At 46.0% G+C, this 26,998-nt stretch overlaps 1 long non-coding RNA gene across 1 annotated transcript in view; it reads right to left on the reverse strand.

The window, feature by feature from the left end:
* The window catches only part of LOC147125350 (uncharacterized), a 125,220-nt gene extending 116,818 nt beyond the window's left edge, over nt 1-8,402 (reverse strand). The window contains exon 1 of the long non-coding RNA XR_015080059.1: nt 5,187-8,402. This is a non-coding gene — a long non-coding RNA (uncharacterized LOC147125350). The remainder of the gene's footprint in view (nt 1-5,186) is intronic.
* Nucleotides 8,403-26,998: the final 18,596 nt, after the last annotated feature.

Raw genomic sequence — 26,998 nt, forward strand, 5'->3', positions numbered from 1 at the left:
AACACAATTAGTACATCTGAAGTTTCCTTTACCTCTTTTCTGGACCTTTTATAGATCTGTATCAAATTCTAGATCAAAATGGAGATCCAGGCCATAATTTTAATTGAGGAGGTAGGATGGGGGCGGGACACCTGGGTTCCGGGTCCGCTCCCAGCTGCATCCACTCTGCAGACGTGATTTTACCTTGATTGGCCTACCAGCTAATTAACAGGAAGTGGGTCTGATGATGTCATTTGATGCTGCGTCATCAGCCAGTTTCCTTAAAGGGACCACGTCCACATGGCATTTGACAGTTGTTCTGTCAGTGTTCTACAGCATTGAGATGCTACAAACACTGACAAGCACTGCACAAAGGTGAACGCTTGCACCCAGGCTCCCCAATGACTCCCTCCATATGCTTATGGAGGGAGTCACAGCATGCAGGGAGGTTCTCTTCCCTTCCAAGGGCGGAACAGATCTCCCCAGGACACCAACTTACCTTGTACCTCCACCCAACCCTCTCTATCTACTTTATCACTTCCCCGTCTCACTAGCCATTCCTCACAATCACCCTCATCCTACTGCAAGCATACCAACCAACAACACACAAGGGTAGGCACTTGAGAGGTTTAGCCAATGTCCATGTGAAGTTTCTGGTAATGTGTTGTCATACAGTGAAATCTCTTTTTCAAAAAGTGCCCCTTATTGGGCAGATCTGAGCGCACCTTGATAAGTGTCTTACTGAGTTCCAGTGGTTATTCACTCATAACTCTATCTACCCCCCCCACCCCACACACCCCACCCCACCCCCACCCCACCCCCCCCCAATGTGGCAGCCAGGGTTTACAGCATCAAGTGAAGAAAATCTGGCCATGGTGATCCCATCGCTGACCTCCCAGCCAGGAATTTTGTTATGGGCTGATGCCTTGTGTCCACTGCAGCATCAGGTGATGGTGAAGAAGGTTGGTGATGAGGTTGGTGATGTTGGTGTTGGGGATGATTGTGGAAGGATTCAGCGGACTAAGGTCTGATTGTTTCATTGGCTCTGATGTTGCTGCAATAGATGGCAGCTGCAGGTGAGATGACAGAAGCGATCTGTCACTGGTGAGAGAGGTTCTCCCAATGAGGTGGCACTGGACATACAGTTGGATCTAAAAACTTGTAAACTGAAGAAATCTCCATATGTATTAAAAATGCAGTAACCAACAGTTTCTGCGCTCTGAAATTGACCATCTGCAACATGGCATCCTTGACACCACTTCTGCAGCTGTCAGCTTTTCACAAACATCAAAGCAGACTCACAGCACGCCAGGGTGAGCTGGCATGTTCCCCGAACAGCGGGTAACCAATGGGGGAGAAGGTAAAATTAGAAGTAAGCCTCAAAATACTCCTAATTTAGCACTTAACAAGCCATTTAAGTAGCTGAATTGTATCACCGTGAAATCGCGGCCTTGATCATGAAGTAGCATTGACTGTTGGCTTAGCCAAAGGCTGTAGTACTTCACCATTCTGACTGGGTACGATTCCGGGGATTCATTGGCTTGAGAGACAGAAAATTACAAAAATAACCTTTAAAATTACGAGAAATACACTATTGTGATTACAGTGCCGTAGATATTGTCGCAAGAGATATGAATCGACATTAATTTTGGAGCAGGCAAATTGTTGAAGGAAAGATGTTTTTTTTGCCGCAGCTAACACGACAGGAAATTCTGTTTTTTTTTAAATGGCATCAGCTGAATCATTTTATGCTGGAAAGTGAGTACTGTAGTTAGAAAAAATTCAGAGGAAAGAAAGTTAGAAAACCCTGTTGCTGAGCGCCATGGAGTAGTGAGGCCCTAGAATCATAAAATCATGGAATGGTACAGCACCGAAGGAGGCCATTCGGCCCATCGAGTCTGCGCCGGCTCTTTCGAAGAGCAATCCAGTTAGTCTCGCTCCCCTCGCTCTTTCCTCATATCCCTGCAATGTTTTCCCCTTCAATTCACAACAGCAATTGCCCAAACCACTGAGTTCCTGATCTTGGCCAAATCACTGGTCGGAGGAGGAGGAGGAGGAGGAGGCACTTAGAGGATGTCAGATGCTTCTTCACAGATCAAGGATCTTTGAACAACTCTTGGGCAGATCCTCATGATGGGTTTCAAAGAGCTATTGATCCAGGCCTTGAAACAGGTCGCGCAAACCTCCCTTCAGATGGTAAAAAAAAAATCCAGAGACACCCAATTCCAGAAAAGGGACAACATCATAACTTGGGAAGACAAATCAATTTTTTTGTAGATAAAAAAATACAAACTAATTTTTGGGCAATTTAATGTTGCGTTGGTGAGCAGAGGACACTGTATCTCGACAATGCTTATGTTCAACCCCCCCAGCTCTATCAACCCACTTTCTTGTCACGGTTCATCAGCATGCAGGAGGGAAATAATTAGATAATTTTATTGCGTAAAATAAAGCAACAATAAAAAAGTCTGACAAGAAACCAGTTGTTTTTAAATCAATTATTTAGTCTCGCATAGCTGGAGTGTCTATATTCTGCTAGGCTTTAACTAAGTGGATTCTTGCCTTGTCAACACTGGTGTTTGAAGTCTGATGCTTGTCGTCATAATTTTTGTGAAGATTAACACTCGAACATCCTGAGTGCCTATGTGTTAATCACAGCCACACTGTGAGCTCTTTCTTCAGTCAGCACCTCATTAACTGCTTTACAGCACAAACTCTCCCCAAGGAATACTTGGCTCTTAACCCATCAAACTAATAACCCGCCGTATTGAAAGCAGCGCGGTTAAGTAATAACTCACAGCTGCTAGTATAACTCCCAAAAAAGTGACACTTTTTATCTTCCAAATGTTACTTGAAAAGAAAGTCTTGCAGGTGCATAGATCATTAAACTGTCACAAACAGGTGCAGAAAATAATCAAAAAGGCTAACGAGATGCTGGCCTTTATATCTAGAGGACTAGAATACAAGGGGGTAGAAGTTCTGCTGCAGCTGTACAAAACCCTGGTTAGACCACACCTGGAGCACTGTGAGCAGTTCTGGGCACCGCACCTTAGGAAGGATATATTGGCCTTGGAGGGAGTGCAGCGTAGGTTTACCAGAATGATACCCAGACTTCAAGGGTTAAGTTACGAGGAGAGATTACACAATTTAGGGTTTGTATTCCCTAGAAGTTAGAAGGTTAAGGGGTGATCTGATCAAAGTTTTCAAGATATTAAGAGGAACAGATAGGGTAGATAGAGAGAAACTATTTCCGCTGGTTGGGGATTCTAGGACTAGGGGGCGTAGTCTAAAAATTAGAGCCAGACCTTTCAGGAGTGAAATTAGGAAACACTTCTACACACAAAGGGTGGTAGAAGTTTGGAACTCTCTTCAGCAAACGGAAATTGATGCGAGATCGGTGGTAAATGTTAACTCGGAGGTTAAGAACATAAGAAATAGGAGCAGGAGTAGGCCATTCGGCCCTTCGAGCCTGCTCCGCCATTCAATGAGATCATGGCTGATCTTCTGCCTCAACTCCATTCACCGGCCCTATCGCCATATCCCTTGATGCCCTTACTAGTCAGAAATCTATCAACTTCTGTTTTGAATATACCAGATGACTGAGCCTCCACAGCCCTCTGGGGTAGAGAATTCTAAAGATTCACCACCCTCTGTATGGAGAAATTTCTTCTCATCTCAGTCCTGAATGGCCTACCCTTTATCCTGAGGCTGTGGCCCCTGGTTCTAGACTTCCCAGCCAAGGGAAACATTCTCCCAGCATCCACCCTATCAAGCCCTGTAATAATTTTGTATGCTTCAATGAGATCCCCTCTCATTCTTCTGAATTCAAGAGAATACAGGCCTAGTTTACTCAATCTCTCCTCATACGACAGTCTCGCCATCCCAGGAATCAATCTCGTGAACCTTCGTTGCACTCCCTCTATGGCAATTATATCCTTCCTCAGGTAAGGAGACCAAAATTGTACATAGTGCTCCAGGTATGGTCTCACCAATGCCCTATATAATTGTAGTAAGACTTCTTTACTCCTGTACTCAAATCCTCTTGTAATGAAGGCCAGCATACCATTTGCCTTCCTAATGGCTTGCTGCACCTGCACATTCACTTTCAGTGACTCATGTACAAGGACACCCAGGTCCCTTCGAGCACCTGCATTCCCCAATCTTTCACCATTTAAGAAATACTCTGCCTTTCTCTTTTTTCTACCAATTGATTGATAGCTTTCTGTTAACCAAAGGTATTAAGGGATATGGGCCAAAGGCAGGTATATGGAGTTAGGTCACAGATCAGCCATGATCTGATTGAATGGCAGAACAGGCTCGGGGGGGCTGAATGGCCTCCTCCTGTTCCTATGTTCCTATTTACATAGCGCCTTTCACGGCCACCGGACGTCTCAAAGCACTTTACAGCCAATTAAGTATTTTTTTGAAGTGTAGTCACTGCTGTAATGTAGGAAACGCGGCAGCCAATTTGTGCACAGCAAGCTCCCACAAACAGCAATGTGATAATGACCAGATAATCTGTTTTAGTGATGTTGATTGAGGAATAAATATAGGCCAGGACATTGGAGAGAACTCTCCTGCTCTTCTTCAAAATAGTGCCGTGGGATCTTTTACGTCCACCTGAGAGAGCAGACGGAGCCTCCGTTTAACGTCTCATCCGAAAGACGGCCCCTCCGACAGCGCAGCACCTCCCTCAGCACTGCACTGGGAGTGTCAGCCTAGATTTCTGTGCTCAAGTCTCTGGAGTGGGACTTGCACCCACAGACCGTCTGACTCAGAGGCGAGGGTGCCACCCAATGAGCCACAGCTGACACATGATACTGTTAAAGAAAGAAAGACTTGCATTTCTATAGCGCCTTTCATGACCACTGGACGTCTCAAAGCGCTTTACAGCCAATGAAGTACTTTTGAAGTGGAGTCACCGTTGTAATGTTTGTTACAATGACGTTTTATTTATAGCTTTGCCAAATGTAAGATTATGTGTATACTCTTAACATGGGTACCGGTGGAGTGGTTATGTCACTGGACCAGTAATTCAGAGAATGTGAGTTAAAATCCCAGTTTGCAAATTTGAATTCCGGTTTAAAAATCAGGAAATAAAAAACTGGTGTCAGTGAGCAAAAAGTGACCATGAAGCTGTCGGATTGTTGCAAAAACCCAACTGGTTCACTCCTGTCCCTTTAGGGAAGAAAACCTGCCGTCCTTACCTGGTCTGACTCCAGTCCCACACCAACATGGTTGATTCTTGAAATAAAAACAGAAAATGCTGGAGCTACTCAGCAGGTCAGGCAGCATCTGTGAAGAGAGAAAAACAGAGTTAACGGGCAGGATTTTCATTGGGCCATGGGATTGCAGGCGTGTGGGGGGATAAAATCACCAAATTGGGGGTCCCGACACCATCCCGCCCCCAACCCGCCTCCATGCCAGTTTCAAAGGAGGCGGGTACTCGCCCCGCACTGGGACCCGCCTCCCCGAGGCGGGAAGGGGATTAGTGCCAATTAACTGCCTGTTAACAGGCAGTTTTTAGCCTAATCCCTATTTTTAAGGTTGAAGTGTGGGATTCCCGATGGCTCTGAACCACGCCAAGTTAGAGGAGGCGGACCGTCGGGATGAAGGGCTTGGAGGGGTCGAGATGTCCGGTGTTCAGGTGAGTGATGGGTGCATGAGTGCAGAGGTAAGTGTGTTTGGTGTGTGTAAAGTGTTTAAAGAAGTTTTACCTACCTTTACTTACTTTTACAGCCTTCCTTCCTTCAGGTCTCAGGAGTCCCTCATCTCACCGGCACAGAAAGCAGAATGGCTGCGAGCTGTCAAAAATTGCAGCATTCAGCTTTCTGTTCCGGGGAGATCTCTAAATCAACCTGACAGGAAGGAATTAACTTGGCGTACAGATTGTCAGTGTTTGACAGCTTCAGACAGCTGTGAAACGCTGATATTTCATCTGTCAAAAGGTCTTGACAGATGAAATTTCAATCTGTGACATTACCTGTTGCCGGGTGGCCCTTAATTGGCCTGCTGAGCCCGCTGGGCGGGCTCAACAAGGTCAATCAAGTCAAAATCGCATGGGTTGGCTAGAACTCGATGGAGGCGGGGCTACATCCCCAAAAGTTGTAGTCCCGCCTCCAGCCTGACTCCTCAATGAAAATCCAGCCCAACATTTCAGTTCTGACGAAAAGTCATCGACCTGAAACGTTAACTCTGTTTTTCTCTTCACAGATGCTGCCTGACCTGCTGAGTATCTCCAGCATTTTCTGTTTTTATTTCAAGATTTCCAGCATCTGCAGTATTTTCTTTTTGTATTAGTGGTTGATTCTTGAATTGGCCTCGACAGCCACTCAGCTTTCTCGGAATAACTAGGGATGGAAATTAGTGCCGGATTGCCAGGGATGCCCACATCCTGAGTATGAGTCAAAAAAATGCCGTCATGATCAGTCGAACAAGTTAAAATCATTTATATAACTACAACCGATCTTCATCTACAATAATGGGCATTACTTCCTCGCTCCTTATAATGGGGTGTGTGTGTATCAAGTCAAATATGATTAGCTTACCATAAGAAATGTTGAAAATTGTATGCAGTAAATTTGTGTGAACAAAACTAATACGGTTAATTAATCAAATCATTGTTTTGACAAGTAACTGGTACAGGCACCGTACAATATTACATACACATCTCATTGGCTTGTTCTTCTAAACCCGCTGTTAGGTCTTAATAACAGCACACCTGAACTGTAAATGTAATCATTGTTTATGAGTTTGACAGCTGATGCATATAAAACTGCCTGTGGAAACTTGAATATTAACAAGCTGCAGCTAATTCGGTACTGCCTGCACTCGTTACCCTGCACAATGTTAACCCTTTCATCAGCCACTTCTAGTCATGAAGATGGCCTCAGAACAGAACAGCGCTAAGTGCTGTTTGTTGTAGGGTTAACTCTTAATATTGTTTTTTTCTGTTAGTTGCCGATCTGTATTTTGGTTTCATAGAATCATAGACATTTACAGCACAGAAGGAGGCCATTCGGCCCATCGTGTCCGTGCCGGCCGACAAAGAACTATCCAGCCTAATCCCACTTTCCAGCTCTTGGTCCGTAGCCCTGTAGGTTACGGCACTTCAAGTGCATGTCCAAGTACTTTTTAAATGTGATGAGGGTTTCTGCCTCTACCACCCTTTCAGGCAATGAGTTCCAGACCCCCACCACCCTCTGGGTGAAAAGATTTCTCCTCGAATTCCCTCTAAACTTCCGACTAATTACTTTAAATCTATGCCCCCCTGGTTATTGACATCTCTGCTAAGGGAAATAGGTCCTTCCTATCCACTCTATCTAGGTCCCTCCTAACTTTATACACCTCAATTAGGTCCCCCCTCAAAGATTTGTGTTGCCTTTATCCTGTGTTTAAGTAACATTATTACACAACTGTGCAGAACTTTGCAAACATAGAAACATAGAAGATAGGAGCAGGAGTAGGCCATTCGGCCCCTTGAGCCTGCTCCGCCATTCAATGAGATCATGGCTGATCATCCAAACTCAGTACCCTGTCCCTGCCTTCTCCCCATACCCCTTGATCCCTTTAGCCTTAAGAAATATATCTAACTCCTTCTTGAATATATTTAATGAATTGGCCTCAACTGCCTTGTGTGGTAGAGAATTCCACAGGTTCACCACTCTCTGGGTGAAGAAATTCCTCCTCATCTCTGTCCTAAATGGCTTACCCCTTATCCTTAGACTGTGACCCCTGGTTCTGGACTCCCCCGCCATCGGGAACATCCTTCCTGCATCTAGTCTGTCTAGTCCTGTTAGAATTTTATAAGTTCCAATGAGATCCCCTCTCATTCTTCTAAACTCCAGCGAGTACAAGCCCAATCGACCCAATCTCCCCTCATACGTCATTCCTGCCATCCCAGGTATCAGCCTGGTGAATCTTCGCAGCACTCCCTCCATGGCAAGAACATCCTTCTTCAGATAAGGCGACCAAAACTGCACACAATACTCAAGGTGTGGTCTCACCAAGGTCCTGCACAACTGCAGCAAGACATCCTTGCTCCTGTACTCGAACCCTCTCGCTACGAAGGCCAACATACCATTTGCCTTCTTAACCGCCTGCTGCACCTGCATGCTTACCTTCAGCGACTGGTGCACAAGGACACCCAGGTCTCGTTGCACTTCCCCTTCTCCCAATCTATTGCCGTTCAGATAATAATCTGCCTTCCTGTTTTTGCCACCAAACGAAATGGATTCAATCCATTAACAATTTTAGCAAAAGAATCTGCACTGTGGGGTTTCTGTGATATTCTGTGATAATAATCATCTGGGTATATTTGGTGTTTATACATTTAGGGCTAAAAATTGAGTCGTGCTGCCTTTGGGGCACTAACTTCTTTAGCACCCCGGAAAAATTACCGCCCCCGCGACGGAAATTGAGTGGTAGCTCCCCAAGAGGGAGGCGGGGCGCTACTGGAGGTGCCCCGCCTCCCTCTTGGGGCGCTGCGAGGGATTATCGCGGTGCTTTGTGCCACAGCGCCACACGCTGTGGCACGTCGCACCGCTGTACTGCAGGCCTTCCTCCCCTTCTTAAAGGGGAGAGGCCTTGCGCAGCGCAACCCGGGGCCCAGCTGAGTCCCCGGGGATCAGGAGTGCCGGCAAAACAATCTGGCACTCAAGAGAAGTACCGGGTTCTTGGAGCACAGCCAGCACTCCGCAGGGTGGGGGGGGGGGGGGGGTGCTCAGGAGGCCGGGGACGGGAGCGGAGACAGGTGCTGGCAGGCGGCCAGCAACAAAAATGGCCACCCCGCACCTCGCCATTAAATAGCGCCTCTCCGGCCCCAGGTAGGCCCCCCTGACCCCGTCGGACATAGCGTATAGCGGTAAGTCAGGGGGTGCTCCCGGAGATCGCGGCTGGGGCGCGAGCGGGGCGCTGTGCACGCCGATGATGTCATCACCAGCGGCGCAGCGCCGCAGGGCACTACGGGTTACTGCCGCCGCTAACCTCCCATTGAATTTCGCGGGAGGCGTTGGCGGCGCCGCGCTCGGGCGCTAGTTGCTTTGCGCCCTTTTAGGGCGCTAACGGGAGGCGCAAAGCAACCGAATATTTCCCCCTAATTAGTGTATTCAGATATTCAATTAATACTCTATGCAATGTTCAATTATACAAATAACTAAATGACAAGCTCATAAGTACATTACGACTGAACTCCTGAGTAAAGATAGAAAGAACATGCATTTATATAGCGCTTTTCACAACCTCAGGACGTCCCAAAGCGCCTTGCAGCCAATGAAGTACTTTTGAAGTGTAGTCACTGTTGCAATGCAGGAAACGCAGCAGCCAATTTGTGCACAACAAGCTCCCACAAACAGCAATTGTGATAATGACCAGATAGTCTGGGGTTTTATTATGTAGTGATGTTGGTTGAGGGATAAAAAAAAAAAATTTTATTGGCCAGGACACCAGAGGAGACTGGTCAAGAGTGACCAGGCTAGGGGTAGGGTTCCAAGTTCAAACTCCAGCCTTTTCTGACATCCGCACTTCTGATTTCCTTCGAGGCCAGATTTACCAGTGTCAGCCACTGTCTGTGAGAAGCAGGGTAATAACGTACAGTAGCCAATTTTTTTTTTCAGCTCGTATATGCCTCCTGGTGGGCAGAGCGAGGATCAGCATCGACAGCAATAATAAAGATGTCTTTGGGCTGCCGTGCTGCACTTTCCCTGAACAAACACTGTAGCACAGCGATGGGGAATGTGTGGAAACAAACTAATACAGCCGTACTCAGTGAAGTCCAGACCTGCCAACTGTACATAATGCTTTCTTTACAAGAGTGAGAAATCAACAGCATCATTCATAAATGACAATTAAACACATAGGCCTAGATTTTCAGTGTGCGTCAGGCGGGCTTCTGGCGGGCGGTGGGGCAAAAATCCCGAATTCGGGGGTCCCAACACCATCCCGCCCAAAACCCGCCTCCACGTAAGTTTCAAAGGAGGCGGGTACCCGCCCCGCACTGGGACCCACCGACCCGAGGCGGGAAGGGATTAGTGCCAATTAACTACCTGTTAACAGGCAGTTTTTAGCCTGATCCCTATTTTGAGGGGTGTCGTGTGGGATTCCCGACGGCTCCAAACCACGCCAGGTTAGAGGAGTCGGGCCGTCGGGTTGAAGGAGTTGGAGGGGTCGCGATGTCGGTGTTCAGGTGAGTGATGGGTGCATGAGTGCAAAGGTAAGTGTGTTTGGTGTGCTTGAATTGTGTAAAGAAGTTTAACTTACCTGTACTTACCTTAACAGCCTTTCTTCCTGTAGGCGTCGGGAGTCCATCACTCAGCCGGCACTGAAAGCAGAATGGCTGCGATCTGTCAAAAGTGACAGCCTTCAGCTTTCAGTGCCGGTGAGAGTTCTAACTGAGTCTGTGTAGAAGGACTCAGGTTAGAAGTCAGACTGTCAGTGTTTGACAGCTTCAAACAGCTGTGAAACACTGATATTTCATCTGTCAAGACGTCCTGACAGATGAAATTTCAGTCTGTGACGTCACCTGTTGCCGGGTGACCCTTAATTGGCCTGCTGAGAACAAGGTCAATCAAGGGAAGATCGCGTGGATTGCCCGGACGTCGATGGAGGCGGGACTAAAACCCGAAGGTTGTAGTCCCGCCTCCTTCCCGACTGCTGAAGGAAAATCCAGCCCATAGGATTGGATTTTTCCAGCCCTGGGGAGGCGGGACTGCCGGGAAAAGGGTAGAATTTGGAGGCGGGTGCCCAACCCGCCCCCATGCCATCTTGCCAGGAGGCGGGTAGCTGACCCGCACCGGGTCCCGCGTTCTCGAGGCGGGAAGGGGGTTAATGCCAATTAGCTGCCTGTTAACAGGTAGTTAACAGGCAGTTTTTTGGCTATTCCCTATTTTGAGCCCTGAAGTGTGTGCTTCCCGATGGCTCCGAACCTCGACAGGGTCAGCAAGGCGGGCCGTCGGTCTGCGGGGGTCGGAGGGGCCGAGATGTCCGGTGTGCAGGTGAGTAACGGGTGCATGTGTGCAGAGGTAAGTGTGTGAGGTGTGTGTAAAGTGTTTTAATAAGTTTTACTTACCTTTACTTCTTCCTGCAGGCTTCTTCCCTTCAGGTCTCGGGAGTCCCTCAGCTCACCGGCACAGAAAGCAGAATGGCCGCTGAACTGTCAAAAGCTGCAGCATTCTGCTTTCTGGTCAGGAAGGCTTTCTAATTGAGTCTTGAGTAAAGACACAACTTAGAAGACAGATTGTCAGTGTTTGACAGCTTCACAGAGCCATCAAACGATGACAATTCATCTGTCAATAGCTCTTGACAGATGAAACGGCACTCGCTGACGTCACCTGTAACCGGCTTTCCCTGGGCGGGCTTAACAAGGTCAATCAAGGGAAAATAGCGTGGGTTGGCCACAAGTCGATGGAGGCGGGACTAAAACCCGACAAGTGGGAGTCCCGCCTCCTAAAGCTCCCCATTGACAAAATCCAGCCCATTGGGTAGTCCAGGTACCAAAATAGCTCTGTAGTGCATCTGATTCATCCCAAAAATTTCAATTGCCAACTTCCTCAAATATCTATTCAATTATTCCTTAAAACATTTCCACGCTATCTTCTTCCACTGCTGCAATATTTAGGCGGTACTGGGAATGCTTTCTAATGCAGTAAATTCTTACTTCGAAAAGGTGGCTGTGTGGTGGAGCACCTCTCACCACCTCAGGATGTGCCGAAGTGCTTTACAGCCAGTGAGGTGCTTTTGAAGTGTGGTCACTGTTGTAATGTAGGAAAATCCTTATTACACAAATCATTGGATCAGAAAGTAAGGGGAAAATGCATCTGGTGTAGAAATGAAAGATAACATTACAGTGCTATAGCTAGTGTGAAAACCATTATTGATCTCAAACTTTGGCCAAACTATTACGAGCAAAATACTGCGGATGCTGGAAATCCGAAATAACAACAGAAAACGCTGGAAAAACTCAGCAGGCCAGGCAACATCCGTGGAGAGAGAAACAGTTAACGGCCCAGAAATTAGGATCGGGGGCTTGCCGCGCGTGCAAGCCCCCGATGTGCTCTTACCCGGCGCGCCGACAGCTGAAGCCTGGGCCTGCTTGGAATTCCTGTCACTGGCCCGGTTCAGCTGTCGGCGCGCTGTGCTTGCCTGATCCAGCGGCGTAGTTAGTGCGATGTGCCGGCTGGGATCAGGTGAGCACTGGGCAGCCAATCAGGGGAGGGAAAACTTCATTCATGAGTTTGATAGTAAGAACTGTCAAACTCATGAAAACTACGGGCGCCCAAAACACTACTTAAACTTTAAATAAAATTTTAAAAAACATCCCACTAATTAAATGAACTATAAATAACTTTAAAAAACTATTTTAAACAATTAATCAAATTTTTGAAAAAAATAATTTTTTTAAAAATCAGGTCTAAAAATACACTTACTATAGTCCTTAAAAACAATAAAGCTGTGGAAAAAATGTTATAATTTTAAATAATAGACCACTTACCTTAAAGAATCAAGTCCTTACATCTCCTTTTCACATTTCTAAAAAGTTGAGGCCCTTACACACGGGCAAACCAGTCAAAAAGAAGGAAGTCCTGCGCGCACGTGTTGGACCTCTGAACCCCTTGGAGGAAATGCCGGTTTCCCGCGCATGCGGTGTGCATGCAAGAAACCGGCACTTCCATCGGGTCCACGCGTGCTGCCCTGGCCTGCTGAGTTTTTCCAGCGTTTTCTGTTATTTTGGCCAAACTATGTCTGACTTAACTATTTTGGGGGTGTCAGGAATTACTTTATTTGTAAAGACTCCAGGCATAACCTGCATACAACTGTTCAAAACACCCACCAACAACGCCAAGGAAACCAGCACTGATGTAAACGCTGGAAGTTTTAACATCACAGCTCCAGGAAGAACTGAACGATTCTCAATAAATGGGGTGGGTTGTGAGATCAACAATCTTATATGTAACCCCACAAGTTCCAAACGCTGGTTCTTCACAGGATGTAGGACAGTAGAAGTGAGGAGAGGGTACAGGGTTTCAGCAGGTTTATTGTTGCAATCTGGGTGCAAGCAAGGAGCTGCACTCACGTGGTAGGTGAAACACCATTTTATTCCAGCTCAATTCAGCAATGGCACGAGAGCACCTTGGCAATGGTGCAATGGACATAGAGTCACAGGGGAGAAATTGGGTGGAGCCGCAAACGGGGCGCCAAGCTCGCCTGGGCGCCAGATTTAGCGCAGCGTTTGGGGCAGTAGCGACCGCCGGAAATTCAGCTTGAGCGCCCCGAGGGGGACATGGGGCGAGGCTCGAGGCGCTCCGCGTCCCTCTTAGGGCACTGAAACTGAATATCGCAGTGCAACATGCCGCAGCGCCACACGCTGCGGCACGGCGCGCTGCGGTACTGCAGGCCTTCCTCCCATTCTTAAGGGGGAGGGGCCTGCACCAGCGCGGTCGGAGATCGTGCGTGCCAGCAAAAGAGCCCGGCACCGAGGAGAAGTGCCGGGCTCTCGGAAAACAGCCGGCAATCAGGAGGCCGGGGACGGAGGTGCTGGCAGGCGGCCGCCGAAAAAAACAGCCGCCCCGCACCTCCACCTTAATTTGTGCCACTGCCACCACAGGAAGGCCCAGTGAACTGGGCGCCATTTGCGAACGGCGCTACAGAGGCGGTCGCTGCCAAATATCGAGATCAGGGCGGTAGCGGGGCGCTGCGCACACCGATGATGTCATCGGAGGCAGCGCAGCACAACAGGTTAACGCCGCCATTAGCGCCCCAGCTAAATATCGCGGGAGGCGCGGCCAGTGGTGCTAAAGCCACTGAGTGCCCTTTTTAGGAGCTAACTGGTGGCGCAGCCCACCGAATTTCTAGGCCATAGAGTCATAGGGCTAGATTTTCGGGGAGCCATCAGGCGGGGTTTCAGGCATGTGGGGGGGGGGGGAAATCCCGAATTAGGGGAACCCGACACCATCCCACCCAAAACCCCGCTCCATGCAAGTTTCAGAGGAGGCGGGTACCCGCCCCGCACTGGGACCCGCCAACCCGAGGCGGGAAGGGATTAGTGCCAATTAACTGCCTGTTAACAGGTAGTTAACAGGCAGTTTTACCCTAATCCCTATTTTGAGGGGTGTCGTGTGGGATTCCCGACGGCTCCAAACCACGCCATGTTGAGCAGGCGGGCCGTCGGGTTGAAGGAGTTGGCGGGGTCGTGATGTCGGTGTTCAGGTGAGTGATGGGTGCATGAGTGCAAAGGTAAGTGTGTTTGGTGTGTCTAAAGTGTGTAAAGAAGTTTAAATTACCTGTACTTACCTTAACAGCCTTTCTTCCTGTAGGCGTCGGGAGCCCATCACTCAGCCGGCACTTAAAGCTGAATGGCTGCGATCTGTCAAAAGTGACAGCCTTCAGCTTTGAGTGCTGCTGAGAGTTCTAACTGAGTCTGTGCAGAAGGACTCAGGTTAGAACTCAGACTGTCAGTGTTTGACAGCTTCAAACAGCTGTGAAACACTGATATTTCATCTGTCAAGAACTCTTGACAGATGAAATTTCAGTCTGTGACATCACCTGTTGCTGGGTGGCCCTTAATTGGCCTGCCGAGTCCGCTGGGCGGGCTCAACAAAGTCAATGAAGGGGAAATTGTGCGGATTGGCCGGATGTCGATGTAGGCGGGTCTAAAACCCAAAAGTTGTAGTCCCGCCTCCTTCCCGACAGCTTCAGGAAAATCTACCCCATAGAGTTATACATCATAGAATGAGGCCCTTTGGCCCATCGTGTCCGCGCCGGCCATCAAGCCCTGTCTATTCTAATCCCATTTTCCAGCACTTGGTCCGTAGCCTTGTAAGCTATGGCGTTTCAAGTGCTCATCTAAATGCTTCTTGAATGTTGGGAGGGTTCCTGCCTCTACCACCCTTTCAGGCAGTGAGTTCCAGATTCCAACCACCCTCTGGGTGAAAAAGTTTTTCCTCAAATCTCCTCTAAGCCTCCTGCCCCTTACCTTGAAACTATGCCCCCTGGTTATTGACCCCTCTACTAAGGGGAAAAGTTCCTTTCTATCTATCCTATCTATGCCCCTCATAATTTTGTACACCTCAATCAGGTCCCCCCTCAGCCTTCTCTGCTCTAAGGAAAACAACCCCAGCCTGTCCAGTCTCTCTTCATAGCTGAAGCGCTCCAGCCCAGGTAACATCCTGGTGAATCTCCTCTGCACCCTCTCCAATGCAATCACATCCTTCCTATAGTGTGGCGACCAGAACTGCACACAGTACTCCAGCTGTGGCCTAACTAGCATTTTGTACAGCTCCATCATAACCTTCCTGCTCTTATATTCTATGCCTCGGCTAATGAAGGCAAGTATCCCATATGCCTTTTTAACCACCTTATCTACCTGTCCTGCTGCCTTCAGGGATCTATGTACATGTACACCAAGGTCCCTCTGATCCTCTGTCCTTCCTAGGGTCCTACCATTCATTGTGTATTCCCTTGCCTCGTTAGTCCTCCCAAAATGCATCACCTCACACTTTTCAGGGTTAAATTCCATTTGCCACTGTTCTGCCCATCTAACAAACCCGTCTATATTGTCCTGTAGCCTGAGGCTTCCCTCCTCGCTATTTACCACTCCACCAATTTTCATGTCATCTGCACTCTTACTGATCATACCTCCTACATTCATAGAGACATAGAGAATCATAGAATGATACAGCACAGAAAGGAGGCCATTCAGCCCATCGTGCCTCTGCCGGCTCTTTGCAAGAGCGATCCGATTAATCCCACTCCCCTGCCCTTTCCCCATAGATCTGCAAATGTTTCCCCTTCAGCACCGCCCTTTCAGTCAGTGCATTCCAGATCATAACAACTCACTGCGGAATAAAAATTCTCCTCCTGTCGCCTCTGGTTCTTTTGCCAATTACCTTAAATCTGTGTCCTCTGGTTACCGACCCTTCTGCCACTGGAGATACTTTCTCCTTTATCATGATTTTGAACACCTCTAATAAATCTCCCCTTAACCATTATCATTCCCAATTATTAAAGCAACATACAATGCTGCAAACCGTCATAGAATCATAGAATAGTACAGCAGAGAAGGAGGCCATTCAGCCCATCGAGTGTGCGCCGGCTCTTTCGAAGAGCAATCCAATTAGTCCCACTCCCCCGCTCTTTCCCCATATCCTGCAATCTTTTTTCCTTCAAGTATTTATCCAATTCCCTTTATTTACTCGATCTAAACCCTTCATGATTTTAAACACCTCTATCAAATCTCTTATCTTTTTCTGCTCTAAGGAGAACAACCCCAGCTTCTCCACTCTATCCACGTAACTGTATTCCCTCATAAGAACATAAGAAGTAGGAGCAGGAGTAGGCCATACGGCCCCTCGGGCCTGCTCCGCCATTCAATAGGATCATGGCTGATCCGAATCTAGACTCGCGTCCACTTCCCTGCCCTCTCCCCGTAACCCCTAATTCCCTTATCTGCTAGGAAAATGTCTATCTCCATTTTAAATTTATTTAATGTTGCAGCTTCCACAGCTCTCTGGGGTAGCAAATTCCATAGATTTACTACCCTCTGAGTGAAGAAGTTTCTCCTCATCTCAGTTTTGAAAGGGCAGCCCCTTATTCTAAGATTATGCCCCCTAGTTCTAGTCTCACCCATCAGTGGAAACATCCTCACCACATCCACCCGATCAAGCCCCCTCACAATCTTATATGTTTCGATAAGATCGCCTCTCATTCTTCTGAACTCCAATGAGTAGAGGCCCAACCTACTCAACCTTTCCTCATACGTCAACCTCCTCATCTCCGGAATCAACCGAGTGAACCTTCTCTGAACCGCCTCGAGAGCAAGTATATCTTTTCTTAAATATGGAAACCAAAACTGCACGCAGTATTCCCGGTGTGGCCTCACCAATACCCTGTATAACTGCAGCAAGACTTCCCTGTTTTTATCCCTGGAACCATTCTAGTAAATCTCTTCTGTACCCTCTCCAAAGCCTTCAGGTCCTTCCAAAAGCGTGGTGCCCAGAATTGGACCCAATTCTCCAGCTGGTTTAGTATAACTTCCTGGCTTTTGTACTCTATGCCTCTATTTATAAAGCCCAGGATCCCACGTGCTTTATTAACCTGTCCTGCCACCTTCAGAGATTTGTGCACAAACACCCCCAGGTCGCTCTGTTCTTGCGCCCCCTGTAAAATGGTATCATTTGGTGTGTATGGTCCCTTCTCATTCTTCCTACCAAACTGTATCACCTCACACTTTTCTGCGTTGAATTTCATCTACCATGTTTCCGCCCATTCTACCAGCCTATGTCTTATTGAAGTCTATTACTATCTTCCTCACTGTTTACTACACTTCCAAGTTTCGTGTCATTTGCAAATTTCAAAACTGTGCCCTGTACCCCCAAGTCCAAGTCATTAATGTCTATCAATAACAGCAGTGGTCGTAGTACTGAACCTTGGGGAACAGCACTGTATACCACCCTCCAGTCCGAAAAACATCCATTCACCACTACTCTCTGTTTTCTATCCCTTAGCCAATGTTGTATCCATGCCGCTACTGTCCCATAGGCTTCAATTTTGCTAACAAGCCTAATATGTGGCACCTTATCAAACGCCTTTTGAAAGTCCATATACACTACATCAACTGCACCGCCCTCATCCACCCTCTCTGTTACCTCATCAAAAAACTCAATCAAGTTAGTCAAACATGATTTTCCCTTAACAATTCCGCACTGGCTTTCCTTAATTAATCCATGTAAGTATCAGTTCTATTTCAAACGATAAAATCTCAGCTAAAAGGCGCTACTTACTGATCACCAGACTTGCCATGACATCTTTTGCTTGCGAGTGTTATGGAAATGTTATATAATGGATGATACCATTTCTGTATAAACTCTTTTCATTCAACTGGCCTCTCCCCTTCCCTCAATTATGACAGAGCATCCGTTTAACTAAGAATGGCATTGTGGGGGCAGGCTTTACAAGAACTTAAAGTACTGGAAGTGTAAGTACTGCAGTGATACCCTTTATCAAAAATTCTCAGCCTGGAAAGAATGGTATGATGACCTATATGGTATAAATTGCCAAGCACAGTGTGTTTTTAATAGAAGAAAAAGCAGAAACGCGTAATGAAAAAAATACATTTACTCGTGGAATACTGTTCCTCTCAAATAAATATATTTCTGTTGTGTGATGCTGCGATCTGGAGTCTGCTCATGTCCTTCCTTAGCGTTTTATAATGATGCTTCCAAAATGTATACACAGAAAATGGTGGTACCAGTTTTGGTCTCCTTACTTAACGAGGGATATACTTGCATTGGAGGCAGTTCAGAGAAGGTTCACGAGGTTGGTTCTGGAGATGAAGGGGGTGTCTTATGAAGAAAGGTTGAGCAGGTTGGGCCTATACTCATTGGAGTTTAGAAGAATGAGAGGTGATCTTATTGAAACATGTAAGATTCTGAGGGGATTGACAGGGTAGATGCAGAGAGGATGTTTCCCCTCGTGGGGGAATCTAGAACTAGGGGGCATAGTTTCAGAATAAGGGGTCACCCATTTAAAACGGTGATGAGGAGAAATTTCTTCTCTCAGAGGGTCGTGAATCTTTGGAGTTCTCTACCCCAGAGAGCTGTGGAGGCGGAGTCATTGAATATATTCAAGGCGGAGATAGACAGATTTTTGAAAAACAGGGGAGTCAAGGGTTACAGGGAGCGGGCAGGGAAGTGGAGTTGAGGCCAAAATCAGATCAGCCATGATCTTATTGAATGGCGGAGCGGGCTCGAGGGGCCGAATGGCCTACTCCTGCTCCTATTTCTTATGTTCTTATAGCAAAGATCTACCATTTAAAAAAAAGTTAAAAACAGCCCATTAATTACCCTAACTATATCAGGGAGATTTTTACTTTTTCTTATATATATAATGGAAATAATGCACTCCTTATGCACATAGATAATATATTGGGTCAATGAAGTTAAACAAATATGGAAGAAAATGTCATTGTATAATGGTGGGTGAGTCACAGCTTCCAATTTCACAAAGACTGGTCAAGAATCAATGTTACCAAGTTACATATAAAGGCCATGCTTCCATTACAAAAAAATCAGGTTAACGGGACTCAAAGGAATAATGGGTTTATTCAAGCTAATGTCATTTCTAGCCTACAAATCTAAACATAAACCATCAAAGTACACAGGAAACCTGTGTGCAATAAAGCAAAAGAAAATCACAATCCATATCCAAGCACTTTTAGCATCTATCACTGAGCTGTGCAAATATACATATGAATTCATGTGTTCAAGACAAATTACAGCAATTCAAAGGACAAGTATGCTTCATATTGAACCTATCAGCAGATATGGTAAAAAAAAATACATCACTAATACATTTGCGAGGATGACGAAAGCCCAATTTGGCAATCTCGTCTGAAATGATTCCTGCTTTATCAGCCGATATTTCAGATTAAGATCAGAGAAGAGTAGGCTTAATGTGTTGTTATAACTGAGATAAGGCTGAGAAGTAATTAACAAATCGCATCGAACGCTGAGTTCCTTCAGCAATGAGCGAGTGCGTCAATGGAGGCGATATATTCCCGCAAATAATCATAATAGGGCCAGAGGTTTCCAGCTTAAAAAAACAAACATTAATTTGGTTGGAAAGTTGGAGGCTGGGATCAATTACTTCCCACTTAGCGTTTGTTTGCCGTGTCTGGTAGGGAGACGCGGTTTTACATATATCATTTCTTAAAATTAACATAAGTAGCTGCTGCAGCATTTTAGAATTTTCTATGATTAAAGGAAAATTGGGATTCATTGAAAATCAGAGCGGACACAATTTGCTTTCATATTTAGCAAATAGAACTTTGGCTTCTCAATTTAAGTATTTCATGCAGATGAAAGCTGTGCCAAAGCAGGTCAGTATAGATTTGATGACTGGTAACATCACATTATTCCACCATCCTAAACACATGCAAACTAGATTGAAGATCTATAGTGCTGTAGTTTATGCACATCAGTGGTCGCTGCTTTTTTCCCTATCATGTTGTGATTCATCAAATCATCATTATCCTGTTAGACTTTACAAAGCACCATGGTTACTTGAGTGTGCAGAACTGTGTCCATATTCAGGGCAAGTCTCAGTCTACTCTATATTTGAGTAATAGTTATTCAGTTAAATATGATTTTAAAATTCTCATCCTGGTTTTCAAATCCTTCCATGCCCCCACCCCTCCCTCTCCCTGTAAACTCCACCAGCCCTAAAATCCTCCGAGATCCCTGCGTTCCTCCAATTCTGGCCTCTTGTGCATCCTGATTTTAATTGCTCCACCATTGGCGGCCGTGCCTTCAGCTGCCCAGCCCCCAAGCTCTGGAATTCCCTCCCTAAACCCTCTCCACCTCTATCACCTTATCAGCGTGTCAGCTGTGGCTCAGTGGGTAGCACACTCGCCTCGGCAGTCCGAAGGTCATGGGTTCAAGTCTCACGCCAGGGACTTGACCACAAAAAGCTAGGCTGACACTACAGTACAGTGCTGAGGGAGTGCTGCACTGTCAGAGGTGTCGTCTTTCAAATGAGACGTTAAACCGAGGCACTGTCTGCTCTCGCAGCTGGACGTATAGCTGGCACTATTTTGAAGGAGGGCAGGGGAGTTATCCCTGGTGCCCTGGCCAATAGTTATCCCTCAAAAACAGATTATCTGGTCACTATCAAATTGGCTGCATTACAACAGTGACTATACTTCATTGGCTGTAAAGCGCTTTGAGACACTCCATAAAACCTACCGCTTTGGCCACCTGTCCTAATGTCTCAGGTGGCTGGGTTTACAACGCTTCTGTGAAGCACCTTGGGATGTTTTACTGTATTAAAGGCGTTATACAAATGCAAGTTGTTGTCAAAATTCTAAATATCCAGACATTTGTTCTCACTAGGCTTCAACAACTACTAACACATGGATAACTATAGGATGGAACTTTATTTGACCCTTAATGTGCTGCAAAATAGTTAGCTTTTATTTATCAAAATTAATTTTCTCAGCAATCTGTATCTGAAGGCTGTTCAAAACATTTACCTTGTTGGTGAAATATGAAGTCGATGCACCTTAGTGACATGAGAGGGAATTCTTAGACTGGGGGAGCAGCACAGATTCACCAGCATGAAACCGGGGCTAAAAGGGTTAAGAGGACAGGTTGCCATAGACTAGGCTTGTATTCCCTCGAGTATATTAGAGTAAGGTGCGATCTAATTGAGGTGTTTTAAGATGATTAAAGGGTTTGATGGGGGTAGGCAGAGAGAAGCTATTGCCTCTGGTGGGAGGAAGTCCAGAACAAGGGGCTAGGCCGTTCAAGGGTGATGTCAGGCAGCATTTCTGCACACAAAGGGTAGTGGAAATCGGGAACTCTCTCCCCCTAAAAAGCTGTTGCGACTGGAGGCAAAAGTGAAAATGTAAAAACCGAGATGGATAGGTTTTTGTGAGATTACTGACGGGTAGATGGAGTTAAGATACAGCTCAGCCATGATCTAATTGAATGTCGGATCAGGGACAAGGAGCTGAATGGCCTCCTCCTGTTCCTACATGCATCATCAAAGGTTGCTGATCTTTGTTGAGGCCTCACAGCCCTAGGGTATACTTCATCGTACTCCACCACGTCTCCCGCTTCAGAAAGATCATGGCCCAGAAATTCGGGTCTTCACGGGTGAGTACGCACGGGGTACTCACCCATAGGCCCAATGGAAGTGCCAGTTTCCAGCATGCACTGTGCATACGCGGGAAACTGGCACTTCCGTTCCCCTGAAAGAAGGGGTTCAGAGGTTTGCCGAGTCCAGGGAGTTTTGAAAAATTATTACCAATGCATCCACAATCCCTACCACCACTTCCCTCAAGACCCTAGGATGTAAGCCATCAGGTCCAGGTGATTTATCCGCCTTGAGTCCCATTATTTTACCGAGTACCACTTCCTTAGTGATTTTGATCGTGTTTAGCTCCTCCCCCCCCTTTAGCCCCCTGTTTGTCCAGTGTTGGGATATTCTTAGTGTCTTCTACTGTAAAGACTGATATAAAATATTCATTCAGTGTTTTTGCCATCTCCATATTTCCCACCATTAATTTCCCGGTCTCATCCTCTAAGGGACCAACATTTACTTTAGCCACCCTTTTTCATTTTATATAACTATAAAAACTCTTACTATCTGTTTTTATATTTTTTGCTAATTTACTTTCATAATCTATCTTCCCTTTCTTAATCAATCTTTTTGTTATTTTTTGCTGTCTTTTAAAGTTTTCCCAATCCTCTATCCTCCCACTAGATTTGGCTACCTTATATGCCCTTGTTTTTAGTCGAATACTATCCTTAATTGCTTTACTTAGCCACGGATAGCTGTCTTTTCTTTTACACCCTTTTCTTCTCAGTGGAATATATATTTTTTGGAAGTTGTAAAATAACTCCTTAAATGTATACCACTGATCATGTATCGTCTTACCCTTTAATCTATTTTCCCAATCCACTCTACTCAATTCCGCTCTCATACCTTCATAGTCTCCTTTATTCAAGCTTAGCACGCTTGTTTGAGATCCAACCTTCTCACCCTCTAATTGAATATGGAATTCAACCACGTTATGGTCACTCATTCCAAGGGGATCCTTTACTAGGACATTTTTAATTAATCCTGTCTCGTTACACAGGACCAGATCTAAGGTTGCTTGCCCCTGGTCGGTTCAGTTACATACTGCTCAAGGAACCCGTCCCTAATACACTCAATGAACTCATCCTCAAGGCAGCCCTGCCCAATTTGATTTGTCCAATTATGATAGTTAAAATCCCCCATAATTATAGATGTTCCCTTATTACAAGCCTCAACTATTTCCTGATTGAAACTCCGTCCAACAGAGTTGCCACAGTTCGGAGGCCTATAGACTACGCCCACTAGTGTTTTTTTCCCCTTATTACTCCTTACCTCCACCCAAACTGTTTCATTGTCCTGATCTTTTGACCCAATATCATTTCTCTGTATTACAGTGATTCCTTCCTTTATTAACATAGCCACCCCACCTCCCCTTCCTTCCTGCCTGTCCTTCCTGATCGTTAAATAACCTGGTATGTTTAATTCCCAGGCATTGTCACCCTGCAGCCATGTTTCTGTAATGGCCACAAGATCATATCCATATGTAGTTATTTGTGCCATTAACTCATCTTTTTTGTTACGAATGCTACGTGCATTCAGATAGAGAACTTTCAAAGATGTTTTGTGACACTTAGTTCCTGCTTTTGCCCTTTCTATTACTTTACCTTTTACTCCATACCTTCTGCCCCTTCCTGACATGCTCTGGTTTTTAATTTCCCCACTGCTACTTAAGTCTATGACCGTCTCTATTGTCATTTGTATTATTTGCTCTCTAGGAACCTCCCCCCCGCTAGTTAGTTTAAAGCCCTCTCTACAGTCCTAGTTATATGATCCGCCAGGACTCTAGTCCCAGCACTATGCTGAGCTCCCTCCAGTTTGGGCTTTCGTGTCTCTAATACAGTCACCTCCAAAGTAGAATTTAGCCTTAATCCTTGCCCACTCTACAACCTTAAAGCTAACGGCCAGCAAACACAAGTTCATTGTCTGTAGCAAAGCCTTTACACAAGACATATTCTCGAGACTGTTTAGGTGCTGGTAGGGATGAGGCTGCTGTCGATGGCTTCTCCCCATGTTTCTTCCCAGTTTTCCCTCAGAACATTTGCCTCAGATATTGGTTTTCAACACGATAGTCTACTGTACTTGCATCCCCATGAAGATATTTAGTACTCTCAAATGTTTCTCTGGATCACCAGAGACGACCTAGTTTCCTGGGTCTAAGCTAGATAATGGTGAGCTTGCAACGTGCTCCCTAGAGGTTACTTCTCTCTCTTCTGAAGTTGACACTCTCACAAGAGACACTCGCACCCTGCCAGTTTGGATTCTGCTTCAGAGAGCCTTCAACTATGATTAAGTTGTAGAAGTAACCTAACCCGTTTGATCTACAGGAGATACAGAAACTCTTTGATGCTGGTGGCATTTAGTCAACGTTCTTGCACAAGCATGGTCAAAGAACTGACTGCAAAGTACTTTTATTTCCCAAATACTTTTGCAGGCAGGTCCACGGGCCTTCCTTCTGGACAATGATTGTCAACTTCCAACGTAAGGAATTAAGATTGGACTTGATCAGTCTGAATAGGGCCTGTTCCAATTCCCATCAGGCTAGATCTTTTTTCTTCCTACAGTTGACTAACAGGTTTAACGCAAGATGCTTTCTTTTGGAACTGCAGATTCCCTGGGCGTTCCTGAACTTACTGGTTACCATTTAGATGGCCTCCGCAGTGAAATCCACACCAGAACAATTGGCTCATTTACTTGCATCAGTTTTCTACATTAAATGTCATGAGGTAATTGCATGCAATATGTTCCAGATTTGTATCTGGCCGCGTCTGCCCTCTCCAGTTAGCATAAATGATTTCATGGCACAATTCGAAGAGCAGAGGGCGTTCTCCCGGTGTCCTGGCTAAAATCTATCCCTCCAACATCATTAAAACAGATTATCTAGTCATTCATTTATCGCCAGGTTTACAAGATATTGCTGTGCACAAATTGGCTGCCATGTTTCCCTACATTGCAACATTGACTACACTTCAAAAGCTCAGCCGTGAAAGGCACTATATAAATGCAAGTTTTCTTTAGCAAAATTATTAAGCACTAAAAACAGCTTAAATCATTGAACACTGATTGCCAAGTTCTACTCTCACAGGGCTCGAACGCGTGTCAGAGGAGGAGACAATTAAATGGAGCAGCGCTCTGGTCAGACCGCACCTTGAATACTGTGGTCAGTGCTGGTCTCCAAGAAACAAAGACAACATTTGAGCACAGTGCAGGGAAGTACCAAGAAGCTGATCTCTAGTGTAAAAGATTTGAGTTACGAGGAAAAACCAGCAGAAACTTGGACTTCTTGGGAAAGGGAGGTGTCCGAGAGCTGGCCTTATACAAGTATGCAAGATAGTTAAGGGAATGGGAAAGGTAAATGTGGATTATTAATGTAATTTAAAAATGAGTGTAAGGAGACATTGGTTCAAACGAGAGAGTCAATTTAAGAGCGATATCAAATTATTCACACAATGAGTGATCAACACAAGGAATGGGAGAGTTGCAGGGGAGAAAACACAAACCATTAGATGCTACAATGCAGAGGAGAGTTGTAGGGCTGGATTTTCATGGGGAAGGAGGTTTGGGGGCGAGGGGGCTCCGATGGAAGCAGGAAACACGGGAGGCCGGGTTTCCCGCAGGCCCTGCTGACTTTAACGGAAGAGCTTGATTTGCATTCAAGGCTGACTAGCTGCGGGTGGGTCGGCCTGTGGCTAGGCCACACAGAGGGATTGGGTGAGGGGCTGGTGCCGACCTCCGGAGGATATGGGGGGGGGGGGGGGGGGGGGGTGGTGGTGAAGAGAAGATCGGGGCCACCGGAGGATCGAGGTCGGCCTCATCGGTTGGGGGAGTCCAGGAAGGTGATCGGAGGCCTGGTGAGGGGTTTTCCGATCGCGGGGGGGTGGGAGGTTAGGCAGGGACCCTGGATCCAGGAGGTAGGTGGAAAGGACCTTGCCTCCTGGATGCAACAGTCCTCGGTTTAACTGCCGGGTTTTACAAGGTGCGTGTGAAACCCGTCCAGCTACACTTAAAAACAAAATGTAGGTTAAAGAAGTGGCTTCCAGCATCATTGTAAAATATTTAAATTGACATCCCGCCTCCTGGCAGTGGATTGGCTGCCTGTCCCCGTTAAAACTGGAAATGGGCAGGTTGGAAGCGGGGATTCAGATTTTTAACAATTTAACTACCCACACTCCAAACCCACCCTTTTTTAAGTTAAAATTCCCCCGTAGTGTCTGTCTCATTGGGTGAAATGAGGTGGAGTAGATGGCCTGTCTCATCTGTAATTATCTTATGATGATCTTGTTTTTACATAGAATTACATGGAAAGTACAACACAGAAACAGGCCCTTCGGCCCGACTGGTCCGTGCCGGTGTTTGTGCTCCACACGAGCCTCCTCCCACCCCTCTTCATCTCACACTATTAGCATAACCTTCCATCCCTTTCTCCCTCGTGCTTATCTAGCTTCCCTTTAAATGCATCATGTTTCTCACATACAGTAACTGCATGCATAGTAGATACATTTTTCAACTTTTAACTTGCGTGTTTACTGATTATTTTAAAACTCATCTAAAAACTGATCACAATTTATACTACATGAAGATTTCAGGTGAGATGAATAAGTATGGAGTTCCAGGCACACTACAACTTGCTAATCATAACAATTTGACACCAATAATACTGCAAATTTATACCTACTGCATTTTTAAAATGTAAATGGTATACACAAATTTCAGAAAATCGTTTGCGTTTTGGTCAGCCTAATCTTCCTTGCAACTGCTCAAATGAAACATGGGAAAGAACGTACAAGTACTAAGATTTTAGATTGTTTTGTAACGCAGAATACATTCACTTTCAATAAATCAATTAGCGCTGAGATCAGTGTGTAATGGTGGATCAATTGTTAGCGCCGAGATCAGTGTGTAATGATGGATCAATTATTAGCGCCGAGATCAGTGTGTAATGGTGGATCAACTATTAGCGCCGAGATCAGTGTGTAATAAGAACATAAGAAATAGGAGCAGGAGTAGGCCAATCGGCCCCTCGAGCCTGCTCCGCCATTCAATAAGATCATGGCTGATCTGATCCTAACCGCCAATCCACCATCACCGAACCATCTCCTGAATCTAACAGAATTAGACACACGAAATAGGAGCAGGATCAGGCTACACGGCCCCTGGGCCCGCTCCGCTACCCACAGGGCCATGACCGATCCGAACCTAGACTCATGTCCAAATTCCTGCCCGCTCCCCGTAACCCTTAATTCCCTTTACTTCTAGGAAATTGTCTATTTCTGTTTTAAATTTATGTAATGATGTAGCTTCTACAGCTTTTTGGGGCAGCATATTCCATGGACCTACCACCCTCTGAGTGAAGTAGTTCCTCCTCATCTCAGTTTTGAAAGAGCAGCCC

The sequence above is a fragment of the Somniosus microcephalus genome, chromosome 1, assembly GCF_052327205.1.
Source record: "Somniosus microcephalus isolate GS21.2 chromosome 1, FLI_Smic_1.0, whole genome shotgun sequence".
Classification (NCBI taxonomy): Eukaryota; Metazoa; Chordata; class Chondrichthyes; order Squaliformes; family Somniosidae; genus Somniosus; species Somniosus microcephalus.